A 15173-nucleotide genomic window follows, 5' to 3' on the forward strand; every position below is an offset into this window, starting at 1 on the left:
GCAACTCTTGATTGCTTATACAATAATGTCGTATCTCATAAAAAATAGGTAAGCAAGTAGTGATTGCTTAAACAAATAATTGTAGCTTACAAAATAATAAGAAGTGTTCAAGCAACTCCTGATTACTTATACAATAACTTCATATCTCGTAAAAAGTAGGTAAAACAACTAGGAATTGCTTAAACAAATACTGATTGCTTATAAGAAATAACTAATGGTTGCTTAAACAATTATTGATTGCTTACAATAAACAACAAGAAGTTGTTTGAACAACTTCTTATTGCTTATAGAAGAATTTCAATTGGACATTTATATGAATATTTGAACATCAACTTATTGACTTGACAATAATTCAACATCAAACGAGTCGTTCAATTAGTAATTAAACCCAACTTGGTAATTTGATCATGAATTGATTGACCCTACTAATAGTATAACTATAACTTATTGATCAAGTGATAATAGAATCAATGTTGTTTGATTATATGAATATTTGAACATCAACTTATAGACTTGAAACAAATGAACATCCAACTTCCCGTTTGATGGATTTTAAAGTAAACAATCCATAGTTGTTTAAGCAGCCACTAATTGTTTATTGTAAGCAATTAATAATTATTTAAGCAACCTTAATTATTTACCTACTTTTTACGAGATATGAAGTTATTATATAAGCAATCAGGAGTTGTTTGAACAACTTCTTGTTGTTTATTCTAAGAAACAATTATTTGTTTAAGCAATCATTACTTGTTTAACAATTTTTTTATGAGCAATAATTTTTCAATATAAATAATTAGATATGTTCTGAAACAGCCAATGTCTGTTTAAGCAACCACTAGTTGTTTACTTACTTTTTAAGGAAAAACTTTATACTGTAAACAAACCTACTTTTTATAAATAGCGTAAACAACTACTGTCACTCCCCGGGAGGGTACCCTAGACGTAACCGGCACCCGAAGGCCATTTCTGACCCCCGAGCGAACCACCTGATCTAGTCACATTCATTAAATCATATTCTCTTAGCGGAAACTCAATTAATGAAATACTATTCACAATATGGGGGCCGAAGGCCAAACGTTCATCAACTCAACAAACAAATATAATAAAACTCCTCAAAATAACCGTTCAACCTCCCCACACTCCAGTGTATGAAGCCTCTATCAAAGTCTAAGAGGTGCCAATGACAAGTCCATGGCTACCAATAATCAAAATAAAGGGAAAGACAATACACTATACAAGAAAGCTCAACATCCTCCGGAAACTAGGAGGACTCACCAACTATCTAGGAGTGTATGTGGATCTTCAACGGAGCGCCGGTTGATGATCTCTAGTATCTGTCGCTGCATCATAAGACGATGCAGGCCAAATGACGTCAGTACATGGAATGTACGACTATGTAAAATGGTCGGAGGAAACAAACATCAAGAAAACATCAATATCAACTCAGGATCTCAACTCACATATATATGTACATAACAACTCACTAAAGGGTCCTAAGTCTAACAAGGAATGAATTAGACCGGACCGAATCTCATGCCACTCAACTCAACTGACTCGGAGTACTATCAAAACCTAAATGGGAGTTTCTCTTACCCGACAACCATCACTTATGAGCTAGTGAAAGTACAACAAACCGATGTTGTTGCCGCGTCTGTTCATACTTTGCTAGGGTATGAACGAATCAACCAATCATGGATCCAATCCAACCAAGTCCTATAATGTCAGGACAAACATCTCGGGGAAACATCCGACTTTAATGGTTCAATCCCCCCTACGTTTGGCGACGTAGTTATTGGGTTCGAGTATGGACTATACTCTTGCCCAATTCGGTGCTCGATACTCCTCCCAAGACTCAATACTCATAAAACTCCATCCAATCAACTCAATCAAATCATATCGACAAGTTTCATTACAACCTTGTCAACTCATCAACTCTATCATGATCAAATATTTTCCAATCATACTATCCGGTCAATCTCAGTCATATCTTTCAAAAGAAATTTGAATGCACATTTATAGCAACATGTAAGCACAACCAATCATTTCCTCTATCCATTTACTCAATCTTTGAAACTCATCACAACTCCAAGGCTTTAAGTCAACAATTTAAGATAAGCAACATTTTTAAGAAAATAGCATCCTTCATCATAATCCACATAATTAAGAAGATCAATAAAACATATTTAACAACTCATCTTCATCGACTCATACTCACATAAAGGCTCAATTTAGGAACTTCTTGGCTCAACAAAATCAACACATATAGAATCAAATACATAGGGGACAAAGTTCATACAAGTATAAACCATACCAAGAAACTCCATTTTTATGGACATCTAACCTCAAGGAAAGAGTAGGGAACATGGGTGGACTCACCTCATATTTTAGATGGCCTTACATACCTTAGGAAAGACTTGGAGAAAACCTTGATATTGGGTCTTCAATGGAGGACTTAAATCTTGAAGCTCCTGGGACAAATCCTTGTTGAGAATGGAGAAGAAGAAGGAGATGAAGAAGAGAGAGGGAGAGAGGAACTTCTAGGGCTTTTAGAGAGAGAGAGAGGGCTGGAAATTTTAACCCCAAAATGACCAATGGCAATACATATATAACTTGGGTAAGTTCCCAAATTACCCCTCCTCAAAAGTTCTGAAAATAGGCTAAAAATGTACCTGGCGCGATAGTGGCGCATCGCGCCATTGCAGTGCCAGGCCGATTATGCCTAAAACCTGCACACCTCGTAGTGGCACGCCGCGCCAAGGACCAAACTACTGAGGCATATTTCTGGTGCGATAGTGGCGCGTCGCGCCCTTATAGCGCCAAGGCCAAAGTTTCTGGGTTCTAGAAATTTGGCCTGAAAAACCCTGCACAACTTTTAGTGGCGCGTCGCGCCAAGGACCAAACTACTGAGGCATGTTTCTGGCGCGATAGTGGCGCGTCGCGCCCTTACAGCGCCAAGGCCATTTCCCCAGTAGTTGCAACCCAGGCCAAAAAATGAAATTCCTGCCGCGCTAGTTCATCGTAGGAGCGTCATATCTTTCGACTCTAAACTCCAAAATTCGCATTCTTAGTGGCGTTGGAAAGAAGACTCGACGACCTTTGATTTAATAGATCGTGGGCCACCCAGATCGTCATCTATCAAAAGATAGGGTCGTTAGAAGTCAACCCCTCAAGCGAAGTCCTCCTCAAACTTAGTCACGACGAATCCTTGGGTTAAATTTGGTCCTAGGGGTCCTTCATGACCCCACATCACCTCTAATGCTGCAACATTTCTCAACAACTCATCTTACTCATGTGAAGGCTCCACAATACTCGAGTCCGACCCTACCCGAACACAAAAAGGGTCCGAATCTTAGGGAAAAATTTTGAGAGGTGTTACAACTACTATTAATGTTTAAGCAACCACTGAAGCTGTTAAACAACATCATGTTGTTTTAATAAACAGCCATCTATAAACATCATAAACAACTACTGTGAATGTTTAAGCAACCACTGTAGCTGTTAAATAACTTCATGTTGTTTTAGTAAACAACCATAGATAAACATCATAAAAATATCCATAGCATCTTCTACAAATTATCCATAAATAGTTATCATATTTCCACATCAAGAAATAGTCTAACAAAAAGATCCAGCACAAATTTATCAACAAAAATTATCCCAACAAACACATCTCTAGTTTATGTTTCCACTCTTTCCTTGCCCTTATCAATGTCAAGAGGCTTGTAAATATCAGACAGTAAATTTGTTACACTTATCCTCTTCTTCGTTTTACGTGAACCAGCAGTAAATGGAGTTTTTATGTATTTGGAATTCCTTAACATCCTCCTAGGCTCGAGCTTTTTATTCAAAGAAGATAATTCTTCCACAAGTTGTTTGACAGACTTTCCCATTTCTTTGAACTCCTCCTCCATTTTAGAAATTTTCAGTTCCAATTGTCTTTGTTTCTCCGCACAAGTGAAACATTCACATGAGCACTTTGCATTTGAAGGACAAATACCAAAAGATCCTGCACCAACTCCTCCTTCACTATACTGACCACCAAAATTAAAATTGACTGAACTACCAATAAATTTGTCACCAGAATTCACTAAAGGACTCCGCGGGTTCCTTTCATCACCCGTCCCTCTTAGAGTGTTTCTTTTTGCACCCCCATCCTTTGGTGGGCTCCTTTCCTCTGCCCCACTCCTTACTGAGATCTTGTCCTCACCACCAACCTCCCTAGCTCTTACTTCACCCGTTATGATTGTTGTCACCCCAACCAATTCGACTTTTAACATTTCAATTTTTTCATCGGCTTTCTCACTGAAAAATGACTCAAGGTCCTTCATGTATTTTCTCCCCTTTTCTACATTTGTAGGAATCAGGAAAGGATGCACTACCTGCATAGAAAGAAAACAAAATTCAATGTTATGATCTTCCTTTATAAACAACATCATGTATATTAAACAACTGAATATTGTTTAGTTCAAACAACCTCAAGTTGTTTAATCAAGTCTCAGGTTGTTTAATCAAGTCTCAGGTTGTTTAACAAGTTTTAGAGACTGAGATTTTCATCAGTGATACCGAATGGATCCATAAATTGTTTTAGGCCTCTATACGACATCCACCTTAGCATACATAGCAATGTCCTCTCAGGGGGAACATTCTTAGCATTTTGTTGAAGTTTCAGAATAGCTTCAAAAGTCCAACCCTAAATTACGTAACAATAAATTACAATCAATATAAATATTAAAAGTAAAATAATATTTTAAAAAAATTATTTAGTTACCAGGAATGCCCACGGAAAGCCGTAGAGGTTGTATTCAGATTTTATTGATTTTGCAAGATACTCAACAGTCAAAAGATAGCTTTTGAGACCCCACGGATATTCATTGAAGACAGAGGGCTTGCAAGCTAGCTTGGTCATGTCGGCATCAACACTTGATGATATATCTCTTGCACAAAAGATGCAGTGATAGAACCAAACCAAGGCAAGTGAAAGCTTATAATTTTTTGGTGTTTCAGGTGATTTGATCTTTTTAAGGAGGAAGTTAGCAGTAACAGTTTTTCCTTCCTTGGAGACAAATTTCCATAATGGTTCACCCTTCTTTACCCGACTAGCCAATGCCTCTTCAGAAGGAAAAGGGTGACACCGTAGTCCCGTCATCAAGGCAAATTCCCTTAATCCAAAACACATAGGCATATTTTTATATTCAAACCACAGCTCTATTTTTTTCTGACAAATGATGCGTCGGAGTAGAAGACCATGAACTATCATCGGCTCAAAATTTACCCGTTGCATCAAAATATCTATAAAATGCCCAAAACAACTTTTTTTGAACCTATCTAAAATACCGTGTTCTACCAGAAGTCCTCTAAATTCAAGAAATGCTTTTCCTCCTAGAGGTGACTTTACAAAAATCTTTCCCGGAATATCATCGTACGCGGAATAATGTGTCTTGAAGCAATATTTTATAAGATCAATGGACTTGATGCATTCGGGAATCTCGGTATCAGAATCATCAGCAAATTGTACATAATTATAAAATTGATTACTTAAAAGAAAGTATAAAAAATCTAAAAACATATGTTGTTTGAACTGGTAGTAGTTTAAACAACTAATTGGTGCTTAAATAACAACTGTTTGTTTACAATAAACAATTAGTAGGTGTTTAAGCATCCATTAATTGTTTGAACTGGGGGTAATTTTCTAAAAAATAGTAAATGAATGCTAAAACACCTACTCTTTGTTTTCACTAATGACAATTTAAAAAAACACTCACATTTGATCTTGAAGGTAAACATTCTCATCATGTAATACTTTTTTTCTTTGTTCGAAAAGTACATGATTTGTTTCTTCTTCCCTTTCTTCTCCACTTTTATTTTCTTCTTGTTGATCCGTTGATTTCTCATCTTCTGCATTTTCTTCTCCACTTTCATTTTTTCCTTCCTGATGCATTGATTCCTCATCTTCTACGCTTTCTTTTCCACTTTCATTTTTATCTTCCTAATCTATTGATTCCTCATCTTCTACACTTTCATCTTCTCTAACTGAACCACGAGCTGATGAGGTCAATTCTTCTGTTTTTTGAGCTTGAGGAAACCGATCCACTTCTCCAGCAGAAGCGGACTCCTCTTCTGTTAACCTAGCCATTTTATCTACATACATAAAGTATCATAAAATTATCAACAATAGACCAAATGAACAAACTTTTCAAAGTTATAAAATAAACACAAGTTGTTTAAACAACCATCGATTGTTTACACATAGAAGAAACTCTAAAACAATAGCAGCCACAAAATACTTAGAAATTCTGAAATAATAGCAGCCACAAAATAAAATATTTCTTGCAAGCATAGAGCTAAAATAACACCAATTTGAAAAAGAAAAGAATTTGATCAAGCATCTTAAGATGCTAGAAGTGTTTTAATCTGTTTTTTCCATCAAACATCATTATTTGGGACTCTGAAACATCTAACGCTAACAAAACTTCAGAAAAAAAAATCTTTCTAATCATACTTTTTCCTCCATGAATTAACAAGCAAAAACACCTAAGAAAGTGCTAGAACAAAATCACCAACAAGTTGTCTTAGCCAATTATAAGCCAAATCCTCATAATACACTCTATAACTATGGATTTTTATTAATAAAATGAAATAAATAAATAAATTACAAAAAAAAAAACTTATACAACAAATTGACATTTTTTCCAGAATTTAATCCATAAACAACAACAGGTTGTTGTTTAGAAATGAAACATGTGCAACTTCCTTCTCAATGTATAAACAACAATATGTTGTTTAATAAATATGCAATTGCTTACACATCAACACCGTCATTCTTTGACACAATTAGTTCGCAACATACTGATACTTATATCAGACTAAATCTAGGAGATATAAGAATCTAGAAGCTTAATAAAAACTCAATTCTCTTAGAAAATTTATCAAACACCAACGGCACAAACAACTTCTCTTAAAGAGTTAATAATATTCAATTCTCATCTAACAAAAATTGAAGGCAAAAACAATTGAAAAGTGAGAACAATCAATCATATACCCACCACAATCCAAATACAAATATAAACATGTCAACTTCCATTATTAATTCCATATACAACTATGTCTCACATAATACAATATTTATTCAAGAGGAGGAAAACATGAAGAGGAAAAAAAATGAGATTACCTTAAAATTAAAATTGTCTTCAAGGTGAACTTGAAGACTGACAAAATAATGCTGATCTACCTTCAATTTTCGAATAAAGGAGAAAGAATTGGGGAAAAGAAAAGAGAAGAGAAGAGAGGAGAGGAGAACAGAGAAAGAGGAAGAAGTGCGTTTAAAAATGGAGAAAATGGATGGAATTTTGGGTTTTGTTAAAAGTTTTTGATCTTTTAATTTTTTACGCTAAGTTTACAAATATTTTAAATCAATCTCATCTCTTCATAATTACCCCCTAAATAAATTTTTATAACAAAAGAAAAGGAAAAAGAAATAGAAATCCCCTATCCTTATTCCACTCTCAAATAACCCTTTTAGCTTATTTCGCCAAGTAAGTTGTGAAGTGCGTTTAAAAATGGAAGAAGTGCGTTTAAAAATGGAGAAAATGGATGGAATTTTGGGTTTTGTTAAAAGTTTTTGATCTTTTAATTTTTTACGCTAAGTTTACAAATATTTTAAATCAATCTCATCTCTTCATAATTACCCCCTAAATAAATTTTTATAACAAAAGAAAAGGAAAAAGAAATAGAAATCCCCTATCCTTATTCCACTTTCAAATAACCCTTTTAGCTTATTTCGCCAAGTAAGTTGTGATCTGAGCCTGATTTAGAAAGGTGATCAATTCTGGTAATGGGAAACTTGATAGACCACTTATCATTATGTATCAGTCTATCTAGCCTTTTACTGATTCTGTCCCCTCTTCTTCTACCATTACACCAAGTAAACATGTTTACAGTGAAGGCAGGATCCTTCATACCGCAATCTTCCATACAAGTAAGAAATCCAACCCTTTAGATAACCTGGAAGGTACCCTCCTCTCTTTTCCCCGGGAGCCACAACAGAATTAAAGTCTCCACCAATTGCCCGAGGTCCATTAATGACAGAGTAGAGTTCCCTCAGTTTATCCCATAAGAACATTCTTTTGTTTGATTTGGATCTAGCATAAACAGAAGTAATCCAAAAAATATCCGTGTCACCGAGCAAATTGCATTTGAAGGTGATTTGTTGTCTACTCTTGGAGATTACATTCCAATTTATGTTAGAATTCCAGAGACACCACAATTTACTATGAGCATTGTATATAGGATGATCATACCCCAAACCTCTTTTTGAAAATATCAATTGTGTTGCTTTCCAAGAAAGGCTCTTCTAAAGCCACAAAATCTGCTTTATGAAGCTTAACAAGAATAATAAGTCTTCTGCAAGCCCCTTTGGAGTTCATCCCTCTAATATTCCATATAATGATTTTAATCATTGGGAAATTTCAGAAGAGAATTGCACATTTGTTTCTTGAGATGCTGTATCGTTGCCCTTCTTTGTGTTCTTCTTTCTCTTTTTTTTGTGTCCTCTGCGAGATAATCCCTGGTGCTGTATAACCAATTACATCTCTTGTAATACTGGATCATTAGGTTCCTTTGTTTCATGAGCAAATGTTTCAATTAAACTATCTGCAATTTCCTCCATGTCCTCTATCGCTGCTTCTAAGAAGTTTTCTGCAACTTCTTCATCAGATATTGAGTCTTTTTCTATGTGATCTTTGCTAGTATCATAATAGTGATCATTCTTTGAATTATGTTGTTGAAGTTGACCTAGGCCATGTCTTTCATGATCTTGCGGATTTTGCATTTTTAATGGACCTAAATCCACCACCAGATGCACTCCTTTGGATACTTTCAGCTTCTGTTGTGGATGGGAGCATAACTTCTTGATTTTATTGACTGTCTTGAATCTTCTTTCTGTTCTCCTCTTCAGTATTTTGAGAGTCAACAGCTTGTGATTTTTTCTCACTCATTTGGTTATCATCTTGTTTATTATGAGCTTAAGTTTCTGTTTCTGTGATCTCTCCATTTCTTACTCCTTTTCCAGTGTACCCAGCTACTTTTTTGGATTTTTGTTTTGTCCACAACATGTTCTTGACTTTCAAGAAAGATGCTGTAGTATTGAATACCTTGTTCTTGTTCTTTTTCTTCTTGACATTCTTATTGACAGTATTGGTTTGTTTCTCTTCTAAAATCAGTGATTGATCTTTGTCCTCCTCCTTTCCTTTGCTCTTCTCTTTACCATTGTTAACCTCGAAAGGTTTGTGTGATAGTTCTTTGTTAGCAGGCTGGTTTGTTGGGCATGCGTTTCCTGTTCATTTCTTCTTTTTACCCCTCGTGACTTGTGTGAACCCATCTGCATCCTTAATAGCTTTGTTGTAATTAGAGGTGCTAGCTTCTTGAGTCTTATTTTGCTCTTTTAGCTCCTCTAACGTCTTGTTGGATGCTTCCATTTTTTTACGAGTACCCTCGATATCTACTTCATGTTTATTGGCATTCTTTCTAGCTTCCACTTTGCACGTAGATTGGTCATGAGTCATGACCTTCAAGTTTGCAAGTCTTGTAAAAAGTAGGAACTCCCTCGTATTTCAATATTTGTTCATACCTTTTTAGCCCTGTGCCTTTGCATTCCTATCCTATCCAAACAGACTTGGGAAGAGGATTTTGTAAGTCTACTTCCACCTGAACCTTTGCCAAGTTGGGTCTGGATTTGATGATTGAGCCAGCATCCTCTCTAAGGGGTGTACCTAGAGCTGTCAAAATGGGCTTGGCCTGTGAGGCCGGTCTAACCAACCCTTGAATTAAATTGGGTTGGGCTAAAAAATTTCATCCCATTTAGGAAAGAGGCTTTCTAGCCCAACCTCATTTGGCCTGTCAGCCTCATAAGCTCAACTCGTGAGCCTCAGAGACCGGCCCGTGGGTCGTGAATTTTAAAAAATATTTAATATATATATATATATATATTAAGTAGTGTTTTATTTTGACAAATCTTCAGTAACTAGACAATTGAAGTTATTATAACTATGAATCTTTGACCTCTTTTCATTTTGTGTTTATGCCTAATTTTTCATTTCTCCTTTCTTGTCTAGTTTATGAAAAAAAGATCATGTAATGTTTGTTGTTTGATGAATCCTATGAATGTTGATTGTTGTATCTTGCTTATTCTGTTATTTTGTAAGTATTCCTCTAAAATATATGCAATTCATGGATATGTGAATTTTTGACATATAGGTGTTGTGTTTATCAATGTTTGATAGTTTTTTAAGTGGTCAATGTTGTTCATCTTTTGATTGAAGGGTCAACCCGTAGCCTGCTTAGGGCTTGGTTTTGCTGCTATTTTATAGTCTATTTTATTTAAAATGGTCAGTCCGTCCTAACCTATTCAATTCGCTAGCTCCTTAGGATTGGGTTAGATTGAGTTGTGCCGACCCATTTTGACGTCTCTATGTGTACAAATTTGAGCTAAAATTTGTTTCAAGTATCCCCAGTTGTAATGATGATACTTCAATTCCGGCAAAAGAACCCAAATAGGAGCTACTGATGTTTTTTCATTTGGATCAAAGTCTGGCGACCATTTAAACATATGCATAATACAACCAGAGATAGACATAAATCTTCTAAATAAACATCATTCAAATCTACCTCATTGTTGAAATATATGAAAATATGTCGATAATCGTAGGCACCTATTTGTACTTTGCCTTTCAGAGGCATTTGTTCAAGAAATTTAGATCTAATAATTTCAATTTTAGGTCTACCATAGGTAAACTTACCGATAGAGTCCATTTGCATTCTTCCGCCATGATTCCATAATAATCATCCAATTTGAAGATCACAGCCGGCATGCCGTTGTGCGTAGTTTGTCTAGCCACCACCATTGAACTAGGTTTCCGAGGGCTCTGTTTGATGGGAGCAATAACATCATTTGCATAGTCCAAGTAGGAGGAATTTCTTCCAATGAGGTAGTTGCCCCATCGATTGGAGTAGTGGTATCAGGCGTGCACGCCAGGATAGGGCCAGTCGGCTGTGCCATGGACTGGTGCAGATGCATTGGAACTCTGATCTAGTGATTTTCTTTTACTGTTGTGAACTGTACGGAGAGCTTTTTTAATTTACCGTTGCTCATATATTCTTATTTGTCTGTGTGTATATCTTTCTTTCTTTCTTTCTTTCTTTCTCTGTTTAGTAATGAAAATAGAGAAAACGACCTACATTAGCTATAGAAACATAGGTCAGAATATCATAGTTTTCCAAATTCATGTACAAAACTAAGCAAAAGTGTATTGCCCTTTGAAATGTCTAATGCGAAGACATGGGAGACCATCTTGATCATTCTTCAAGAGAGCTTTGACTTGCAAAGGCCAGAGAAATAGCTTAGTTGAAGAACCTGTTTTTCCCAAGACTTTCACCCAAGTTTGCCAATTTGTCAGCCACCATATTTCCTTCTTGGAAACAATATTGAAAAATAAAGTTTCCATCTTTAGTGAGGTCTTTAATATGTCGAATAATGTGTCTTACTTGCCATTGTATAACAAAAAGTTGGCCAGTGATTGAAGTCTTGCAAATTTCTGGCTGTTTTTGTCAAAACAAATTTGATATTCCAAAAAGCTTGATAAATCATCCTATTGTGCAGGAAATATCTTTAGCCTCCATATTTGCACGCACACCATTTCTTCCATAGTTCCCAACATATTATATGTAACACCCCAACTTTTTTTTTCCACTAAGATTCGGACCATTCTTCATGTACGTATAAGATCGAACTCGAAGGCTTCAAGTTGTATATATGATCTATGATTGATTCATAAGTATTTAAAGTAAATTATATGTGATTTAAGGTCATAAGGGATCCCAAAAATCAAGCCAAGTCCAAATCATTCCTTTCGGCTAAGTTTCCGAATGAGTTAGTATAAGGGTCAACTTCAAATGACCATATATCCTAAAATATAACGAATTGGGTGTTCCATGACCTATCAAATTAAAGGTCTTTGAGTCTTCTTTCCAACTCCATCAAGATTGTATTTTTCCGAGTTCGGAGTCAAAAGTTATGCTTGATCGAACAGAGAGGACCTGCAGCGAATTTTGGCCGATTTTCCAGATTTTGTAGGGATATTTTGGTAAAATTACCTACTATCTATATACACAACTGGACGCGTTTTGGATCATAATTTCAGTCTTTTGCCTCTCCAAATAACCCTAATCTTCATCCCTTTCTCTCTCAAATTATCTCCAATAAAATCCTCTCAAACTCAAGGATTCAAGTTTTCTTTTGAAGACCTAACATCAAGGTTTCTTCAAAATCTACACTAAGGTATGTAAGGCTACTAAAAACATGGATTAAATTCACCATGTGCCCTACATCTTCTTTGAGATTGAATTTTTATAGGAATTGGGTTTTCTTGATAGATTTATGTCCTAATGAGTTTATACATCTATTAACTTGATTTTGTTACGTTGATATTGATAAGTTGAGAAATAGATAAATGCTTCATGTTTGATATGAGTTGATTGATATGAGTTGTTATACATATTTTGTTATGTCTAAGAGTTGATTGATATGAGTTGTTATACATATTTTGTTATGTCTAAGAGTTGATTGATATGAGTTGTCAAACATATTTTTGTTATATTAGCAATAGATAATTAGCTTGCAGTAATTTGGAATCCGTTGGTACGTTACAGTTTAATTCAATTACCAAATGATGGAACATAGAAAGAATATTGAAATGTTGGTTAGGATATTTTCATTAGTTTAACACCTTCATAGATCCAAATTGCTAGAAACAAGATGGGGACAATATTTGATTAACCTTTTAGTTATATAAAATGAATTCAATTTCTGTGAGTTGATGCCTCAATGGAATTCCATTAGCATTATGAAATTAAATTATATTTAAGAAAAAGTTATATTCCTATTAGTATATTCATATAATACTTCCACTTTGATATATTCTAATAATATAGAAAACAAAAGCTAAACTTTATCATTTATTTCCTAATTTCACGTGAAGTGTTTGGTTTGGTTTAGGACAACTTGGATAGTTATTAAATAATAATGTTTGGCAAAAGAACACTATGGAAAGACATTCTTTCTAGTCAAAGGTGATGACAGAAAGTAAAGTAAGCAATATTCTTGAGATTTCCTAAAAAATAAAAAAATATAAAAAAGATATAGACTAGGCCATTGTCTTTTACATGCCTTTAAAATATATATATATATATATATATATATATATATATATATATATATATATATATATAAGATTGGGGTTGATTGGATAATATGATTGGTCAAGAGGCTTGATTTGGGATAGAATTGATGAATTGACAAAGTTCCAAACGAGACTGGTCGATATGATTAGATTGAATTGATTGGATAGAGTTTTATGAGCATTGAGTCTTGGGAGGAGTATCGAGCACCGAATTGGGTAAGAGTAAGTAATAACTCGAATCCAATAACTACGTCGCCAAACGTAGGAAGGGATTGGACCGTTAAAGTCGGATGTTTTCCAAATTACTGTCATGATATAATAGGACTTGATTGGGTATGGATCCATGATTTGTTGATTCGTTCTTATCCTGGTAAGGTATGAACGGATGTGGAAACAACATCGGCTTGTTGTACTATCACTGGCTCATAAGTGATGGTTGTCGGATAAGAGAAACTCCATATAGGTCTTGATAGTACTCTGAGTCGGATTGAGATGGATTGGGTTGGATTGTATGTGATTGGTTCTGTCTAAATTATATTTTGTTTAGACTAAGAACATCTTGATTGAGTTGTACCTTCTTCTGAGTTGAGATTCTGAGTTGATTTGATCCCACCTTGATGCATGTTTCATTCGACCATTTTACATACTCGTACATTTCACGTACTGACGCCATTTGGCCTGCATCGTTTCATGATGCAGAGACAGGTACTAGAGATCATCAACAGGCACACCGTTGAAGATCTATTCACTTTCAGCTAGTTGGTGAGTCCTCCTTGTTTCCGGAGGATACCGCATTTATCTTTTCAGCTTTGAGTTAGTTTTCCTTTATTTTGATTTGTGGTAGCCATGAACTTGTCATTGGCACCTCTTATATTGTTGATAGAGGCTTCATAGACTATAGTGTGGATGATGCTGAATTGTTTCGTTGTGACTAGTTTTATTTTTTTCTAGTTGTTGAATGGAGATGTGGTTGGCCTTTGGCCTTATTATGAATACTATTCTTATGATTTGAGTCTTCCGCTGATAGAATGTAACTGAATGAAAGTGTGATTTGGACCAAGTGGTTCGCTTGAAGGCCAGAAATGGTTTTCGAATGTCAGCCACATCTAGGGTACCCTCCCGGGGCGTGACATTATAGTAGGAGTGATCTTTAACAAATATTATTCTTTGGTTTTATGCATACCAAGAGGATTTCCCATGGTGTTCCACATATGCATTGTTACTTCCCCTTCTCCAAAAACATGGAACAAAGTGTCATTATGTGCATTCAACAAAAAGAATTAGTTTGTGAGTTGGTATTTAATCTAGTGATGACATCGTTAAAGGTGAGTCTCCTTTTAAAAAATTTCATATTTTTAAAGGTACTCTGTGGTATCAAAGATTGCTGAGAAAATTATTTTTTGGCAAACAATCTCTAACAATTTACAAAGAAAATTCAGTAGTAAAAATACCATTCTCACGGGGTTTCATATGGAGTAGTCCAATTCAGTGTCATTACCAATTGCAATATTAGAAATCAAATTCACAAGGCAATTGGGTACAACATTACTTAATTTGGCAATTTTCCAAGAGTTGTTTTCAATAAACGAATTGACTGGGATCTTGGGAGACTTACCTGGCCTTGGTATAGCAGGGCTAAGGTCCCTATACCTGTACAGTTATTCCATCAGAAGATAGAGTTTCGTGCTTAACTTTTCAAATGATGTGATGTTCAACTTGTAGTCTTGTACTACTTTAATTTTCATCAAGCTCTTCCAGGCGTGAGAATCAACAGAGATGGCCACTCTGCCTACAGGATGTGATCTCTTGCAATATTTTTTAAAAAACATTTAGCCTAAAGAGATGATTGAGTTCTAAACCTCCACATCTCTTAAGAATCAAAGAATCAATTTATTAGCCACGTAATTTGCTTCTCTAAAACAATGGTTAATAATTACGTCA

At 35.2% G+C, this 15173-nt stretch overlaps 1 long non-coding RNA gene across 1 annotated transcript; it reads right to left on the reverse strand.

Moving 5' to 3' along the window:
* Positions 1–5569: 5569 nt before the first annotated feature.
* LOC129895905 (uncharacterized) lies at positions 5570–11133 on the reverse strand. The gene is made up of 2 exons (XR_008767877.1): positions 10794–11133; positions 5570–6138 (listed from the first exon to the last, which is right to left on the reverse strand). It is a non-coding gene; the product is annotated as an uncharacterized LOC129895905 (long non-coding RNA).
* Positions 11134–15173: the final 4040 nt, after the last annotated feature.

The sequence above is a fragment of the Solanum dulcamara genome, chromosome 7, assembly GCF_947179165.1.
Source record: "Solanum dulcamara chromosome 7, daSolDulc1.2, whole genome shotgun sequence".
NCBI classification, from domain to species: Eukaryota; Viridiplantae; Streptophyta; class Magnoliopsida; order Solanales; family Solanaceae; genus Solanum; species Solanum dulcamara.